The following is a 19372-nucleotide window of genomic DNA, read 5'->3' on the forward strand; positions in this document are numbered from 1 at the left end:
GTTAGTTTTGTACAGCACAGATTCTAACAACTATTGCTTCTTACATGTAGGAGCAGTACATAGATGGTAAGAAGAAACAACTTCAGACAGGTTTTCTTGATCCATTGATGATATCCCAAGCTCGCTACAAAGAAGTTGTTCGGAGACATGGAGAAGAATACAAAGACCTTGATGATGATGAATTTGAGAGAGCAGTCAAAAAGAATCAAAGAAAAAAAATGAGGCTAATGGCAGCATACATCGGGCGAGCCATGTACAATCATGTACAACATGGCAAGGAGTTAATAATAGCTCCGCACCACTTTAAGTAAGTTCTCCACATGGTTTTGAACTACAAATTATGGCAATCGTGATCTTAACATGTGTTTTCGTATATGTATATGTAGTGACCACTACATTTGTATCAAGATCTTTCCAAAGAGTGGTACAGCCATGGTCTTCGACTCGCTGAGAATGGAAAAAGGATGCATATAATGACTTCTTGAGGATTTTACAGAAGTATGACTATTTTACACTGTACTTACAACTTAGCAAATGTATTCTCACAATGGTATTCTTATATGCAGCGCATACCGTTTTTATTACAAAGATCTTGGCGGCGAGCATCCAGAGGACAAGCCTAATTTGTCAATATCATTATGTTCAACCAGTCAGAAACAACCTCCTGTACTGTCCTGTGCGGTTATTATGTATGTGAATGGATTCGTGTCAACCGGAGGATGTAAGTTCCCTATCATTGTCTATGTTTCAATTTTTTTTATTGTAGCCCATGACATTACTATTACAAAGCACCTTTTGCTTTCATTCCAGGTTTCTAAATCCAACATCAAGGATGAATCGCAAGGAAGAGATATGGCTACTGTCGGCGTGGCTAAGGTTGTAAGAGACTTGCTTTCCTTTTTTGCACCGTGAAGTTCTTCCCCAAATGGACTACTCTTCAATGAAAAGGGAAAGTTGTCTGATTCTCCCAGAATTGTACAATCTAGCTCCAGTTTTAGACCTTGAATTTGTTTAGCTTATGTCATATGTGGGCTGTTCTTTCAATGTTGATGTATGGACTGAACTTGAGCTGCTGTAAATTATGGTTTGGTGATAATACTATTGTTGTCGTTCTGTGAATGTGATCTGTGATTTGTATGAATCTGTATATCTATTTGCTGTATGAATCTGGATATGATTTGTGAATGCAAATTGAATTTGGATATGAATCTGACATATTAAACCGCTTGTGATGTGTTAGATCACAAGCGTCTGGGCTTGCAAACCGCTTGTGATATGTATTTATCACAAACGGCTGGGCTTAAAAACCGCTTGTGATATGTTCCTATCACAAGCGGATTGGCTACAAACAGCCTGTGATATGAATTTATCACAAGCGGCTCGGCTCAAAACCGCCTGTGATAATGTTCCTATCACAAGCGGATGGCTTATAAAACAGCCTGTGATATGTTCGTACCACAAGCGGTTTTTCTTTCAACCCGCCTGTGATGTCTCTGAAACACAAGCCCAGTGTTTGTTTCTCACAAGCGGTCCGTTTGGACCAAACCGCCTGTTATGTTGGCCTATCACAAGCGGTTTGTTTTGGAAGAAACCGCCTGTGATGTTGGCCTATCACAAGCGGTTTTTTGGAAAAAACCGCCTGTGATGTGTGTCTATCTCAAGCGGTTTTTGATCGACCGCCTGAGATGTTGTTTTACATCACAAGCGGAGCGTCTCAAGCGGTTCCTGAAAGCGCTTGTGTAGAGGCTAACCGGACCGCTTGCGTAGAGCTTTATTGTAGTAGTGGTCCTCCGGCGTCTCGGTCATTAAAATGTAAAATGCATGAATGAGATGTGTGCATTAGGATGATGCTAATGATATGAAAAGAGTTGGTATGATATGAAATGGAAATGAAGTACCACAAGGAGGCACGCAAGCAAAATACACGAAGCTCGATCAATCATTCAAATCTAAGCCCGAAGGCGAACTTGCTCACACAACATATAGCAAGAATAAATCATGGTTTTATTTCTGCACACAGGGGATCTCAAGAGGAAATCATGAGAGTTGAAATTGCATCAAAAATATATTTGTGGAATTACTTATGATATTTATAAATTTCAGCCGTTAAACTCAAGTTAAATCTTAAAGGATACACAAGGCATCTCTATAAATTCTCAAAGAATTACTGGAGACAGAGGACATGATAACAAAAGTAATAGAAGTGGCTTTATCATTTTATCAATTTTCTATCAAAAGTTATTCATTTTACAAGTTTGCAGGCAGCAAAACCAAAAATGCATTAAAACGCTATCAAACAGCCTAGGAACATTTACACAAGCTGCACCATGAGATAAAGCATTTCATCAGAAATTTAACAAGATTTAGTTTAGCATTTCTAAAGCATCACACAACAAGTTTAACAATTAACTTGGTTTAGCAAGAATAACCTATAACTCAAGGTACAGGACTCTCACATGTATAAAATTAACTTCTCTAAGCAAATCTATTGCAGAGGAGTCAAACAAAACAAATTTCACAATTTTTGGAGATCTACAACAATTCCTATGCAATTTATAAGAATCAGCATGAAATAATGGGGTGAAACGTGGAGCAAAAGGCTAGAGCCACCCGGATCTGGCACTCCCGGGCGCCAACAGGTGGGCCCAGGCTGCCAACCACGGGCCGGGCGAAGTCAAGGCCGGCCGCGGCCTTGACCCGCCACGAGGGGCGCCAGCACGCGCCCACGACGCGGCCCGCGCGCACGGTCCGCGTGCGCGCACGACGTCGCGGCGGCGACCGACGGAGAGCGGCCACGAGGGGCGAATGGAGCGGGGCAGCGCGCGCACGAGGGGTGCGGCGTGACGGGGAAACTCACCCGCAGCGCCAGCGGGCAGAGCGAGGCGGCGCGACGGAGCACGGCGGCGGCGGGAAGAGGCGGACGTGGAGGAGGCTCGGGCGGCGAAGGGGGAAGGCCGGGGAGGGCTTGAATCGAGCGAGGGGATGGAGGAGGTGCTTCGTGTGCGGGGAATCGGGCGGAGGTGGAGCGATGGCGGCGGATTGCGGCGGCGAGCGGCTCGGACCGAGAGAGGAAGAGGCGGCTAGGGTTGGAGAGGAGAGAAGGGGGAACGGGAGCGGTTTGAAGTGGGGAGGGGAAGAGAGAGCGGCGAGCGCGCGGGGGAAACGAAGCGGCGGCGGCCACGCTGGCCCAGCCAGCGGCCGCCGGGGTGCGCCACCGCGCGGGCGCCCAACGGGCGGGCGCAGAGGCGCGGGAGGTGCGGAGGGGGAGGCTGAAGCGCGGGCCCGGGCGCGCGGGAGAGAGAGGAGGCAGACAGGTGGGCCGGGAGAAGGGAAAAAGAAAGGCAACGGTTCAACTTGCAAAATCAAATACATGCATTTCCCGGGATCCAAAAATCACGAAATTTTTACTGAAGCAAGATCATACTACCAAGAATATATTGCAACAACAAACGCTCAAAAAGACGTCAAAAATTGCCCACAATAATTCATCGAAAACTGCAGTTTTCAAACTTTCCAAGAATTTTATGGCTCAGCAGAGACATCCAAAAATTGAGGAAAAATATCTAAAAATCATCATTTGAAATCTAGTATTTGAATAAAATCTTTGGGGGCGCAGCCACATAGCAGAATGTGAACTTGCTTCACAACTTACACATAAATCACACAAGAAAATGGATGCTCATGATGTAATTAAGTGCATATGATGCTCCTTGATGCTTGGATGATGCTCATGTTGATGTACTTAAATTTTTCTCTATGTGGTTTTAATTTTTGGGTCGTGACATTTATGTTGTTTGTCTCCTGTGTATGATACAGTAAAGAGCTTCTCTGTGTTGGTTGTCTCCTGTGTATGATACAATCATGGGTCCATGCTCTTTTGGGCTGCTAACGGGTAGATTTGAGTGGAACTCAGGCATCCTATTCGTAGGAGCCAAATCTGGACCCAGCTAGTAGTGTTTCATTAGATCCCGACGACTGAACGCCAGTATAGATCCTGGACCGTCCAACCGATCCGAGGGTTCGTTGCCTCCCCTCGATGGATCCCATCTTGAGTGCGTGCAAGGAACCTCGAACCTCGCGCTCCACCTTGGTCCCTTGCATCCCTCATCTCACGTGATTCATTGGAGGCTGGAATTAACCGTGGTCGTCAGTGCTCGATCCCAGCTTCATCGTTGATGCTGTGGTAGAATATGACAGTGGGGGCTTGTGTGCTGAGGCAGTTGTCTTCAAGGCAACAATAATGAATGCAATGTCCTCCGCCAACTGCAGGCGTCTTCCACGGTGATGGCTCAGGCGAGGTTCTCTCCAATGAAACAAGATCACATAACGGCTCATGGGCACAGCACAACAGATGTATGGTGGGCATGGAAGGCGAGCTCGCGCGTGAGCCTATGACCATGAGAGCTAAGGCATGTAGAGGCAGCGGCTGAGATAGATGGAGGTTGTTATTTTCTCGTGTGTGATTTGCGAGCGTGAGGAAGGAAAGAAGATCATGGGAGGGACAATTCACAGAGTGAAAAAAGAAAATCACGAAGAAATTTCAGCGAGAGGAAAACCGATTGTAGGCGGATGAAGAGGGAACGATGCAGGGCTACAGTTAGATCTCGTGCGTGAAAAACAGGATTCAGGAGGTAGGATGAAGGCAAATGGTCGAATAGAGGGAGATAAATTTTGAGCGGACAACCATGTGTAATAGTTCTTTTTAATGTGTACTAGATTTGTGCCCGCGTGTTGCTACGGGTAAAAATAAATTCCTTTAGTGAGCTTCAATCTCATCATACTAAAATATTTATAACGTTATATCCCAATAGAAGCATACATTTTGCCTCAAACAAAAGTACAAATTATAGTTCATACAATGTCTAGAGCCTAAGTGAGAGTCAACTTCTAGCATTCCAAATATAATTAACTACAATGAACAACATAGACTTCACAGTAACACTTATCTTAGCAAATTACAGCTTTATTGTAAAAGATCTCTTTGTAGGAGAGCATAGTATGAGCTTTTATTCTACCTGGTATTTTCAAGAATTACCCATGCCAATCTCACATGTGGCAAAAACAAATCATATTGCTAATTCAGGCAACTTCCTCATATGTGATCATAGATTCCAAGATCAATCCTCCTGAGTTTTGAACATCATTTAGTATATCCTTTCAGATTGTTCGTCCATCCTCTGTCATTAGTTCTGCCACAAATATAATATTTGAAATTAACATAAGGAGAAATGCAAGAAAACCCTGTATCTTGAGATGCAAAAACACTATGTGGGCGTACAGTATTGATGTTGATGAAGCAAAGAGAAATAGTGAGATGAATGATGATGGAAGGATCATGGCCTTTCGGTATCTGCAACTTTTGCCCCGTACAGAGTAGGAAGTAGGAGCTATGGCGAAACCGTCCAGTTGACTTGAAAGTGGAATATTTATACCAAGCAACTGCAAAATTTATTAGAACATAATCCACTAGAAAGATCCCAGTAAAAATAAATATGATCGAAAAAAGATGGTTGTGAAATAAGGCACCAAAACCAACTGTAGATGTTCTTTTCTGACCCTGCAAATACAATGTTTCTTGGTTAAGAGTATAAATAGAAACAGAAAACAACTGAGTGAATATCACATGTGTGCAAACTTTTGCTACTTTCATCCCATGCACTTGATGGAAAGCTTTACTTTATAACATACGTTAGCTAGCAAATTATGATCAAGCAGGCAAGTATAGTCATTCTAGCCTGTATTTTTGACGCTGAACAGAAGAACAACAATCAGCAAGTTTGTAGCCTTTATTTTGAAGTTGAACAGAACAACAGATCAGGAACTATGTATATTGGTATTGCCTACCAGATAATCTATTTAGGAATTGTATGGGAGTATTGACAAGCATCAATTGGATCGCCAAAAATGAAGGAGAAGCCATTTTAGGAGCGATTAACATAATATAGAATCAAGTAACCAGGAAATCTATACCAGGTGAGCGAAAGAATAGTTTAAACTTGAAAAATTGAAGCTTAACACCAGACAGTTCTTACTGCATTGCTCATCCTTGCGATGCATAAAAATAACAGAGCCATCTCTAAGCTGCTACTGATTTAAAAAATTAGAAAAATAGAGAAGCTGGCATCCTCAGCACAAGATTCTAACTAAATATTATAGACCATATCTAACCTGCTTTGTGACCGGTGAGATTAAATCCAAAAACTGTGATACTTATACATGATTATTTAGACTTGAATTTCCCTTGCTGTCAGGCAAAATATTTGTGATAAATGTAATGTCTAAGCTGCTACTGATTTAAAAAATTACAAAAACATAGAAGTTGGCACCCTCTGCACAATGTTCAGTAAGATGATCGAGCACCTTAGCTTTTTCTTCCCCCTCTGTTTTTTGAATGCAGGAAGAAGATGTAACTATTAATTAGGGCAAAAAATTGGTATAAGTGTTAGTTAATAACCTTGTGCCCAGTTCAGTTCGTTCTTTTTCTTTGCTTTCTGTTAAGCGCCATGCATGAGCATTGTTTATAAGCCGTGCATGGTGAGTAGTGGCCGTTGGCCAGATTGTTGCTCATGGCGCGAGAATAGCTCAGCGTGGGCAAGTCGCGCGTGGCGTAGTGCGCGTCGTGTGGGCCGTGGGGATGGACGCGGCTGAGGCGTGGCGTGAGAGGCGTGGCGTGAGAAGCGCGCTTATGCGCATGTATCTTACTACTTAATACTAAAACAGAAAATGCAGCAGTCAGTTCGCTGCGCTAAAACTCTGTGTCCACTGTGTTCGCATTGTGTACTCTGTTCTTGCCGAGTTCATCGTTGCTGGTGCAAGTCGCCGGGCGTTGAGCTCACAATAAGCTCTACCGCAAGTCAAGAACTGCCATAATCTAGAACTGTACCAAGCATTAAAAATCCCTGATAATCTGAAGCTATGAACTATTAGCAAGTTATTCTAATACTGAATGTATAGTTGGATAATAAGTGGCTACTAAATCCGAAGGTAAATAATATTAGCTTGTATATATCGTTAATTTCTCTTGATTGCTTCTAGAAAGCACACTAAAATTATTCAAACTATGCTCTCCGTCCTCTATCTTGAAAATTAAAACTACAATGGTTTCAAGTCAATATTCTGTCAAGATGAACAAAGCTTTATTGCAATATAAAATATGAAAAAAAACCTGAGCTATGCAATTAATAGTAACACCATTACCTATAGGATAGAAGCATGGAAAAAAATACCAGCGTGATTGTTCACACAGCTTATGTGTTGCAACAGATGAGTGGCTGGTGTGATTAGATGAATTATGCTACCATAAAATGAATGGCTATAGTGGAAGCACGTCATGGTGATATCTTGGTCAGGTGGTCAACCATGGAAAACACAAAATTAATTTATATTGAGAAACTGCTCTCGTTACAGGACACAGAACTCCATCTCTTACTGAACTTTACTTGACGTTTATTTGCGGAACAGGAGTAAAAGAGGTACCTTCATAAATTAAAGTTGCTATGTGTCTGGAAGCTTGGCAATTTGTCGAACACCTTGCAGGCAGTGGAGGCTCCGGCAATTGCAGAACTGGAGTAGGAGGGATGGCGCAGGGGAAGGAAGCTATGGCTGGAGCTGCTGCTCGCGCCACCGTGGCATCGACTTGCACTTGTTCGAGCTGCTCAGCGAACACACCTTCCGTCGCTGCACTGCACCTCTCGTCTCGTCGAGACGGAAGCGAGGAGGTCTCTTACTTGGCACCGCCATCCTATCGATTTGCAGCTCTAGTGGCTCCATGGCCGCAGAGAGATTCAGGGGCGGCCTGGGAGGCGGAGAAGTACACTGGCATCCAGTCCAGGAGGCAGGATCCAGGGAGAGCACGACTCGAACCTCGCCAGGCCACGACATCTGCGGGTCTAGGGCCAAGCTCAACTTCCCCTCGCCTGCTGACGCCGCTCCTGCTGGCGCACACGTGACCGCGCCACCTAGGTCGACCTCGTTGCCGATGAAGAGGAAGAGCGGCACGCCCGCCGTTCGTCGTCAAGCATGAAGCTGACACTTCCGAGTCCAGCGCCCTCCCGGACTTCTCGCGGCAGTGCGTCTCGACGTACGAAAGGCTCTCGTGTCGTGCCCTGCTGGAGTGCCATAATGGGATGGCGCGTCGGGGCAACGACACACGGAGGGGCCTGCTGGAGTTGCGTCGGGGGCAGTGAGTGGGATAGATGGTCACGACCGTCACTGCGCCGATCCTAACTCCAACAATGAGAAATTTGAAATTCTGCCATCGTCAAAAGTGAACTTCGTCTAACTGCCATCCCGCAAAAAGATTTTACCATAATACCATTATAAAACTGGGTAACACGCTACAATGCCTTTTCACTTTTTTCCAATTCATTTTCTATTTTCTCTTTAGTTCTCACAATAAAAGTGCCCGTATTGCCCCTGTACCCGGTCTGCCTGATTGAGCTACTGAAGCCGGCGAGCCCGAGACGAACTGATCTTCTCTCGTCGGCCCTTTCCTCTCCGTGGTCTTGTCGAGCAACGCGCCACCCCTGGCCCTTCTCCTCGTGCGCAGCCGCAGGCGGACGTCGGCTCCCCGGTAACAGGGACGCGCCGCGGCAGAGAGGCGCCGCGGCTGGTAGAACGGGAGGGAAGGGAGGAGGGGGACAACGAGCTGTGGTCGTTGAGGTCAGCAGCGGTGGAGTACGAATCCGCAAGCAGGCGACGGCGGCGTGCAGGGTTGGGTGGGGGCTGCGCTGGTGATGCACAATAGATTTTTGTTTGGATTCGTGGCTGCAAGCAAAAGAAGCTGCAAAATCGAGTTTAGGAGCTGCGTCCACAAGCATCGATATGATTTATTGGCCGCATATCAGCATGAATCATTGGAACCCGAACTTGATTTGCGTTGCCGATGGCGAGCTCCACCGCTAAGATCGATTTTCCTTTTCTGCTAAGATTCAATGTCCGCAATTAAAAGCAGGCCCCAATTTGTGTTGCGGCGCCGAGGGCTAATCCTCTCCTGCAGCATGAGGCTGCACGTCGTCGTCGTTCGCCGCATCCTTGCTGCCTTCCAACTGTGCTGCAAATCTACAGCCAGAGCAGCTCGGGACGGGGAGGATGAGGTGCGCGCACGGCGTGAGCAGATAGTGGAGGGGTAAAATGGTCCAGTCAATGGTAAAAGATGGAAAAGAATCACAAAATGAATTGGAAAAAAGCGAAAAGGCATTATAGGGTGTTACCCCAATTTCATAATGGTATTCTGGCGAAACCCATTTACGGAATGGCGTTTCGGCAAAGCCCACTTTTGGTAACGACAGAATTCCAAATTTCTCCTCCAACAACGGGGGCTTTGGTTTCGCTGCCGCCGCAACTCGATCGGCCGGCCCTAGCCTAGGCTAACCGTGGAACGACTCCTGAGGGAGCCAAGGGATTAGGACTAATACGCATCGTTCGTTTCGTCTAACATGCAAAATGGACAGCTCCTGTTCCATACCGGCAGAATGATGATTTTCCAGGGGCATCGCGACCTGCGATTGTTACTAGTTGCCGTTGTTTGCGCCCTAATAATCCATCGGATGGCTCCAGTACCCCTCAGCAGAATTACAAAACCGGAAGTCGAGGGTCGCACCAAAAAATTATCTCCCATTCATTCTTTTTAGTGGTAGAGATAGAGATAGTATAGAGTAAAATGCACCAGCGGTCCCTAAATTTGTAAGGGTATATCGGTTAGATCCGCCAATTCAGAGAGTGCATTTTTGGCTCCACACACTTGTAAGGGTGTATCACTTAGATCCTTCAACTTTGAAAGTGCATTTCTGGGTCCATAAACTTTTAAATTATTCACCGCGGGTCCATATGTATCCACGTATGCACGTAATGTTGACATGACACACTGATTGTATGTCTACTGTCTCATTTATCTCCCTCTTCTCTCAATCTCTCCGATCCAACCCGCATGGACTGTCGTGCCATCCGCGCCACTCTCTGACCTACCCACCACGTCCACTAGTGCGTCCATAGATGACCGGACATGGCACACACTAGCACCATTGCTGATGTGGCCCCAACCACAATAGTAAGAGGCACCCTGAGCGGCCTTAGACGACCCAAGGAAGTGGCGGGATCGACAAGCGACCCGCCGGCCAAGAGGAAGAGGAGGGAGATGGAGAAGAAAACTAGGAGTAAAGCGTCAATTCTCATTATAATCTATGTTGGCAGTGTCAGGAAAGTATAGTCAGCGTGCCATATCAATGTTGCGTGCATAAGTGGATACTATGGACCTGCGGTGAACAATTTTAAAAGTTTGTGGACCTAGAAATGCACCTTCGGAGTTGACGGATCTAAGTGACACACGCTTACAAGTTTGTGGATCCAGAAATGCAGTTTTGGAGTTGACGGATCTAAGTGACGTATCCTTACAAGTTTAGGGACCAATTGTGCATTTTACTCTATGGTATATATAGGGAGAATTCATTAGAAATTATGACACAATTCTCTTATAATGGTAGCCAACGTGCTTGTCGATCGAAGGTGTTCAGGCGTGTTTGTGAATGTGCTACTACCTCCACCTTAAATATATGTTGTGTATTTAATAATGGATGAAGTAATTTGTTACGAAAACATACCATGCTTCACTATAAAAAATTATTTGTAGCAACATCCTATTTTTTTTCCAGGAGCGGATCAAAAAGTAACCCGCTCCTACAAAAGGAGCGCGGTGATGAGTCCATGGGTAGTCAAAATATTCATGATAGGGTTGTTCAAAATTCATACAAGTCGACAAATAATTTTGATATGCAGTTCAGTTCCTTTGGTGAGCGGCAAAATGATATGAATGATGGGGTTGTTTATGATATTACCACTAATTCAACAAAGATCATATTTGTTGGGGCTAATCTGCCCAAAAGTATAACGGAAAAGACTTTCTTTTTCAAGTATGGTAAGGCTTCGGTTTGGATCTAACAAGGAATTTGAAGATAGGAAGATTTCGGATTCCCACGTCACAGCTTTACACGCCCAGAGTAAATTGGTCATATCTTCCTCATACAAATTAAAGTCCATTTTTGTTGTATTAGTTCTTGTTGGAAAGATAATTTCAATATCTTTCCAATGGATCCGGCCCAACAGTTATATCTATTTTGTACGAGTCGCAGTTGTCTAAATAAGTGTCAGGTCGTGTTGAGTCCGTGTCTGTTTCAACTCATGGTCTGAGTCAGAATTGGGGTTGAGGCTGGCCTGCGTGCCATGTAGCCTAGGGCTGACGGCCCCGTATCTTTTGGATTGGATTTCATTGTGTTTTTGCTCGTGGCTTCGTCCAGAGGAAACCCTAGAAGGAGGGCGTCCCTTCTTCCTTACCTTGATGCCGATCCAAGCTGGATTGACAAGGAGGACGTGATCAGGTCTGTGCTACCTGGGTACGTGCTTGATTTCTTCAGAGATACTTTCTTCAGATCGTAGCGCACTGTGCTGCGGGTTGAAGTTCCTGTTAGCTAGGGTTTGGACTGCTTTCTTAAGTAAGCCGATCCCTGTAATTATCTTGCTACTGCTGGTGACTCTATTGGTTTGGTTAAAAGGACTTGTTTTGCCCTATCGAGTGATACCACTGTCAAATTCAGCCTGGTTACTATCTAAATAGTTTTTTTTTCATCTTGTTGTGATCCAACTGCTGCTCTCCTGTTCCTCGTTTGCTGGATAATTGTTATATGATAATTGAAGATTCAGCTTTGATCTTGTGTGCTAATAGATTCAGAAGTTCGATTCTATTGGGTGAGTAGCACTATTCATCAACTGACAATAGACAGTTATTTAAGGGCTACATCTTCTTGCTACTTGCTATTTGTTTGTGGTGCTTGAAGTTAAATCATTGCTGCTATTTATTCAAATAAAATTCAGAGAAGAGTTGTAGTTGGCTGTTTAGTACCGTGAAAGATTGGGACAGATTTCGGGCATTATCGGCGTGTTCTTATCACGCGGTTAATGTAGCGGTTGACCCGCCCCTTAAAATGAGCTCTATTTTTAGAGGCGGGTGATAGCGTCATAATATGACTCAGTCCTAATCTTCACACGACGTAGGATCTTGAACAAGATAACTAGCTGCAATCTTAGCCAAAATAACTAGCTGAAATCTTAGCCAAGATAACTAGCTGCAAGTAGCCGGATAACTAGTGCAACCTGACAACTCGCACAACAAGCCAACCACAGTCTCTATACAGTAGTCTGAATCAAGGATTCACCCAATCATAATCTCAAAGAACCAACCTATGCAGCCTGCACTCGAAGTAGCAGGAGCACGGATTGGGTGCCGATGAAGCGGCCGCTTCTGTAATCCCAAGGAAAATCACAAGAGCAAAGGGGCAGAGAAACAGTCTCTGAATTTGTTAGCACACAGCTGAACTAAGGGTTTGTATTTGATTCATCAAAAAGTCTCCTAAGAGTTTGGATACATGGTTTATTTATACTAGAAACAGCCCTCCTGGTTGGGTATGAAAGGACCTTAGAGTTTCTGGAGTTTTGCTAACTCTAAGGTCACCACAAACTGAAATCCCAAGAAGCCTCGCGTGGCTGTTGGACTTCTGTGCAGTCCCCACTAAATTTATCATTACTCCTTATTGTGAAGTTCAAATGATATGAGGTTTCTTACGTTGGAAAGTAGACTTAATAATCTTTCCAACAAGTACTTATGGGTCTCCAGATCCATAGGGAAGCAAGAGTTATAGTTGATTCTTTATGGCAGTCCGAACAGCCAGAAACGGAATCAAAGAGTCCGTTTCGGAACTTTGAAGCTTGCCTTCGCAAGTTGGTTGATCTGATCATTCAAGGTCATCTCCATGTAAAGTGGTATTCTTCTCTTCATATGTAAACCTAAGCACAACCAATTTAGAATATTTAGGTAGTATAAAATTCTCATATATGTTGAAGTTAATTTCAGCTAGGAGTGAAATCACCTGTTGTTGTAGCTTCTTAGCTCGACTACGTGTAATCGGTCCAATGTTCACTTGTTCTTTTGGTTGGGTGGCATCTTCCACATCATGTGCTTGGTTTATATGGAACTGTGCATGGTTGGTTGAGATGACCCGATCACGTCATCCACCCTGGAAATGCATTTTTAGGGGCGGGTGACGCCATCTGCCGCCCCTAAAAATACCTATAAAAATCTTGGTGCCACCTTCTTCCTCCTCCCGACAACCAAAGATCCCAAAAAAAAGAAAAAAGGGGAGGAAAGATTTTAAACTTGATTTCCTTCGAGTTGGGGGCTCTAGGAGGTAAGTTGATGCTAATTCCATATCTTTTTTGAGCTTTTTCTGTTAGTTTTAAGACTGAAATAAAGCTCTCTTTGCCTCTAGATAGATCTAGATCTCCATAGTATATTTTTGCCATTTGGGGATCTATTAGCCTCAAACTTTTTGACTCAATCTATAAGTTTTAGCCTCGTTCCTAAGTAAATAATTTCCTAAATCTATGGAGGTGAGAGAAGAAGATTTGATTTTTTTTCTATCTTTACACACATGCATGATAGATTTTTTCCCCAAGATTTAGTGGTACAATAATAGGTTGGGTTTTGATTTTTTTAGCAAGGACATGTTAAATTGACTTTTTTCAACATCTACGCATATATAAGAGTATATACTTATTTACCACTTATTTATAAAATTATTGAAGAGCTTGTTTTAATCCATTTAAATTATTTATTGATGTTCAGAGATGGATAGGATATGGATGTACAGAGTATGAAGGATGGATGTGAAGGGATATAAGGTCGGCTACGCTAGCACTAAATAAAAATTTCCATCGCATAAACCAGAAAAACTGCTGTTATAGATCACGGAATTACCACTAGACGCGCGGGTGCGGAACTTCTTTAGCGCGTTGGGGTAGTGCAGTCGGTTGCCGGCAGCGCAATTGCAAGACCTCCTCATGTGTGGCTCGTCCTCGTGTAGCAGATGCAGCACCTCCAAGGTATCCACACGTACAGGGAAGAAGCGTTGCACTCCGGATTGCTAGGTCCGCGAGGGCAACCATAGGCGCGAGCATTGAAACAGACGGCTGCCAATAGGCGTGGAATTAGGGTTAGCCCCTCCATGCGCCCGCACCTCTTCTTCTATAGGCGCCCACCAATGGGCTTCCTAACCGAGACCCATTAGTGCACCTAAGTAGTCTAATTCGGACCATATCCTCATTAGGCTTCCAGCCTCTTAACTGTGTGACCCTATGGGCTCACATGCGAATAGACATGGTCTGAGTACTCCTACTCGACCAATAGTTGAAAGCGGCCTCTAACAAGACGTGTCAACTCCTATACGTGCGCAAAGATCATATCAGACGAGCCGTCACAATCTCATATACATGCTATTCCCTTTGCCTCACGATATTTGGTCTAGCTCCAAGCTGACCTCTCTTTCTCGATGCTGTGATCTAGAATCCTTGGTTAACACTTAACCCTAGCACGGCCATGCATTTCTTGATCCGATCACTCGAGTGGTCCAGAGATATCTCTCTCAAGCAAAGAGGGGCAAATCCCATCTTAACTGATCATGTCTCACAGCATGCTTCTTGACAAACCTGAGAACCACCTTTATGACTACCTAGTTACGGAGTAGCGTTTGATGGCTCCTAAGTAGGTCAGTTCACATCTTGAGTACATGCGACAATCTCAGGTCTAAGGACACAGCGTACACATTGTGTAATGAGAAATCACTATTTCTCGAGTTGGGTTGGTCCAGCCTCATGTCATACATGCGCCCACATTATTAATGTGACATCTCCATATCTATGACTTGTGAAATACAGTCATCAACTAATACATGTGCTAGTCTAATATTCATGTGTGTCCATACATTAACTCCGACTAGGAACAACTTTAGAATAACTATACAAGTAAAGAGTCTCACAAACAATTCATATAATTGCCAATCAATACAAGTTGCTTTTTACTGATATTAAATGAACACATAATACATCATGGATACAAAGAAATATAATCATCTCTATGATTACCTCTAGGGCATATTTCTAACAGGATGCCTATTTTCTTGGAGAACTTAATAAATTCATTCAAGCTGCGAAAAGCCATGCAAGAACTGAGAAGACACAGAGGATACCTTACCCGTGCAAAACCTGCAAGAATTTGAGAGCGTTCAATGAAACAACTACAATCATATCGCATACGTTGGTGGGTGGTTTTATTGAGAATTACATGATCTGGACGTATCATGGTGAGAAAGCACCCCCCCCCCCACGAAGAATCCACATGATAAATCATAGAAGACGTCGTGTTGGTGTTTATCCTCCAAGCCCACTGAGGGATACCCTCAAGGTGGTAGATTGTAGGTGGAGTGGCGCCGAGATCAAGAACTTGAAGGTGCAAGGAACATAAAACTTTAGACAGGTTCAGGCCGCCGAGAGCGTAATACCCTATGTCCTGTGTGGTAGTTTGTATTGCCTTAGATGATGTGTGTTGGTTGATGCTTTGGAGGGGGGCCCTGACCACCCTTATATAGTCTGGGGAATAGGGTTATATGAAAATCCTAGCCCGGTACTTGCCTAGGAGACCTACCCGAGTACTACTCGGGTTGTTTCATTCTGTTCCGACTAGTCCTACTCCTGTATGAGTAGTTACAACTGGTGTAAGGTATGGGGCTATGCCCCATGCTTATGATTATTTTTCCGAGGGTGGCAGTGATGATGATGGTGTTGGTGGATGCTATGGTGATGGTGTCAGTGAGGGGCCCATCGACAGTGGCAGTGATAATGGTAGTGATGACAAACTTGATGACGGTGATTTCCTGAGCCAATTGTTGCGCCACATTAAACCGGAAGTATTGGTTGGTAGTGCAAAGGGATTAGCAAACTTCGAGAAGGTGAAAAAATTAGTAGAGGAAAATATATATGAGCGATCAAAGGAATGTCTGAAACACTAAACCGTGCTTTGTTTCAGACTTGAGCTGTTGACTCTAAAAGCTAAGCACAGTTGGTTAGACAGTAGTTTCAATAATCTCCTGCTTATGTTAGCTTGGTTGCTTCCAAAGCTAAATAAAGTGTCCGCCAAGACCTATCGAGCAAAGAAGCTTGTCAGTCCGTTCACGATGAGTGTGGAAAGAATTAATGCATATCCAAATCATTGTAGTTTGTATTGCGGGGATACTTTCAAAGACTTGGACAAGTGCCCTATTTGTTCTGCAAGTCGATACAAAAATAATGCCGGTTATTGTGGTTGCGAAATTCAAGGTCCAGTTGATGGGAATAAAAGGAAGAGGAAGGGTGTAAGGAATATGGTTGCCTCTGTTGAGCCAACAGACACTATTTTAGGCATTTCTGAGCAGCAGTGTAGAATTACTGCCATGGTTATGTGGTACCTCCTAGTTGCCTATCGCCTGAGACTTTTCTTCTCCAACCCAAAGGATGTTGAACTGGTGCGGTGGTGGGATTCGAATGAGTGCAAGAAAGGCGACGGAAAGCTCCGACATCCAGCTAATGCTCGCCAATGGAAGAAGTTCGATGAGCAGTATTATCTGAAATTTGGAAAGGACCCGAGGGATGTTCGGTTTGCGTTGAGTATGGACTGAATGAATCCGTTTGGTGATAGAGCTAGCACTCACAGCACATGGCTAGTGATCTTAACGATGTAGAACCTGCCTACATATGGCTATGCCAGAAGAGAAAGTATCTTTTGTTCTCGATCTTTATATAACACCACAAGCATCCTGGCATCGATATAGATGTTTTTTCTTGAGCCTCTGATGCAAGAGATGGAAACTCTATGGAAGGAGGGTATCGATATTATTGATGGTTTACACGGCAGCTATTGAATCTAAGAGCCATTATCTTCATCACCTGTGGCAGAACCAACCTGAATTATACCGGCTCAAGCACGCGAGTCCACTCCAGAGGGCTCCAACGTACTTCAAACGGTATAATTCTTTGGTCTGTCGGGTAGCGTCCCGATAAACCACCAATACAGGATCAAATAAGGTTACCTCACACGAAGGTGAGTCCAGAGATACAGTCACCATCATATTTTACAGCACAGGAAAATGATTTTACAAAAGTTTCCACAAGTAGTACAAAGTTATTACAAAGTTTGCAGAAACAGCAAAGGTTCCAAACTAAGAGTCATTATTACAAACCAGTTTTAAAGTTCAAGTTCAAGCAGCGGAAATCAAAGTACGATAACTATACACGTCGCCAGTAGGGATGTCATGCTAAGCCATGGCATAACATCATTCGTTATGATCAGGGTTGGCCGGGGACGGGTCCCACTCCACGGACCAACCGTCAGGCAAAGCATAAGCCAAGGCATGGGGAAAGTAGGGTCTTCGGAGACATAACCTGAAACAAAACATATAGCAAGGCTGAGTACACTAATACTCAGCAAGGCTTACCCGGAAATTTGGGTATACTTAGCCTATAACTAGACCATGAAGGCTTTAACGAGGAGGTAAGTTTTGTTTCATCTGAAAAGCAACAAAGAGTTGGTCCTTACTTTCATATTTTAGCTTTCAGATTCTAGTTTCTTTAACCATTCTAAGTAAGCACTTGTAACTACTCAAGCAAGGTAGAATCTTTTTGACATACACCAGTATTTCTCATCAACAACATTACTCTTGTTACTCTATGTGGCAAAAGAGGTAAGCAGTCTCAAGCATCGTGAGAAACGGACGATTCTGAATCGAATTTCAACCCTTGCAAGGTAAACCTAACTCACACGCTTGAAACACCAACAGGTCGTTCCGAAGCAACCGTTTGCCTCTCATTCCGGGTCGTGGAACAAAGCCACCACTAGCGACTGCTGGACCATACGCACATCCAATGTGCAGGACATACGTCTGTAGCGCTGTTATCGCCATATTTTGGACGGGCTAGAAGTGGGCCGTGGAGCAAGATGGGCTTGAGAAACAGTTATGATAAGCTTGCAGATCGGGTTCCGTATGGGCGTTTGGGGCCTGCAAGGCCGTGTAAACTCAGGTTTAGGCAGTTAAGATTTGTGTCGTGTTTGATTAGGGTTAGTTAGGGAGAGCAAGTCTACGGACTATAAATATGTACCATGAATAAACAAGAAAGACAGATTCATTCATCAACAACTCACGGCGCATCGCCTCCCCTGTTCCAGGGTTCTTCATCGGGTAAGTGCCATGTGGCCCCTGATCACGCTTCGCGTGATCGGGGGCGCATTGCTCTTGCTTGTTGTTTTATGTGTTGCTCGTTCTGAAGCCTTGTAGATGGCGAGTAGCATTAGTTATCATAGCGCGCATAGAGTAATGTTATTCTTATGTCATGATCTTGCTCTGTTCATTATTCTTGCGTGTTTCGTGATCATTGCACCCGTTCATGGATGCAATGATCGCGTCTTGCTTTATTTTTATTGATAGATCCAATCTGTTATGGCTAGTTCCTACTTGTTAGGGATTTAGCTCGATATGTGCATGATTAGGCCTTGCAAACGAGTTGAAAGTTCCGGCAGTACGTTAGTATCGGATCTTAGTCTGCATAGAGGGTTCCTTAAGGAATCGGCTCTTTAGCTGTTCTTAGGGTCTCTGTTTAGGTATCTGTTCTGATGCTTTGCGTATTCGTTAGGCTCAATCACGTGTAGGACGTTCCGGTTGTGTAGTGAGGGCTTAGCTGGCGTAGATTGGATTAGATTAATATCTTTAAACAAGCTTTTTTCCATTATCATATACATATGTTGTCTGACCCAAAGATCCGATCCGGTAATGATGCAATCGGCTCCTTATGGCCGATACCGGGGAGGAGTGATGAGCCGATCACGGCTCGGACTGATTTTTACAAGTGTCTGTGCTTACAGGAATTTCACAAATCACACCTTCCTGATCAGGTACAGGATCAGGTGGCACGCCTAGCAACTCCAAGCCAGGGTGTGCGCCAGATCGCTGGGCCGTTGACCGAGGGACCGGGGCCCACCAGCCGTCCCGGAAGCCTCCCGGCTCCTCGTGTTGCCTGTCGCTGCTCGCCGGTGGGTTTCGATCGACAACACATTCTGGCACGCCCGGTGGGACCTTCTTCATCGACTTCGTCATCGTCATCGGCATCATCTTCATCGACCTCGTCGTCTTCGTCGACTCCGCTAGCAGTGATCAACAAGATGGCAAGGGAAGATCCGATCACTTACGACGAGCTCTCTGCTGAACACAAGCAGAGGTACGACGAAATCAAGATTCAGTTTGAAGCCGATCTCATCGGTTCTTTTGAAAGGACTCGCAACCATGGTGTCCGGTGGAAGGGATTTTCACCTGAAGGTGCCCTTGATGGGGTGGATTTATCCATTCCGTCCGAAGATCGTACTAGAGCGCTGCGGCAGGAAGTGAACTATGCGGTGGCCCATTCATTGCACCGACATTCGGAAAGTTTGGTCAATGCTTTTGAGCGTGTGGCTCTGCGTGTGGTC

General features: G+C 44.5%; 1 long non-coding RNA gene across 1 annotated transcript; it reads right to left on the bottom strand.

Moving 5' to 3' along the window:
- Nucleotides 1-4866: 4866 nt before the first annotated feature.
- Nucleotides 4867-7905, bottom strand: LOC112895142. Its single transcript, XR_003229156.1, has 3 exons — nt 7477-7905; nt 5279-5557; nt 4867-5189 (listed from the first exon to the last, which is right to left on the bottom strand). It is a non-coding gene; the product is annotated as an uncharacterized LOC112895142 (long non-coding RNA).
- Nucleotides 7906-19372: the final 11467 nt, after the last annotated feature.

This window comes from Panicum hallii, chromosome 5 (assembly GCF_002211085.1).
Source record: "Panicum hallii strain FIL2 chromosome 5, PHallii_v3.1, whole genome shotgun sequence".
In the NCBI taxonomy this organism is placed as follows: domain Eukaryota; kingdom Viridiplantae; phylum Streptophyta; class Magnoliopsida; order Poales; family Poaceae; genus Panicum; species Panicum hallii.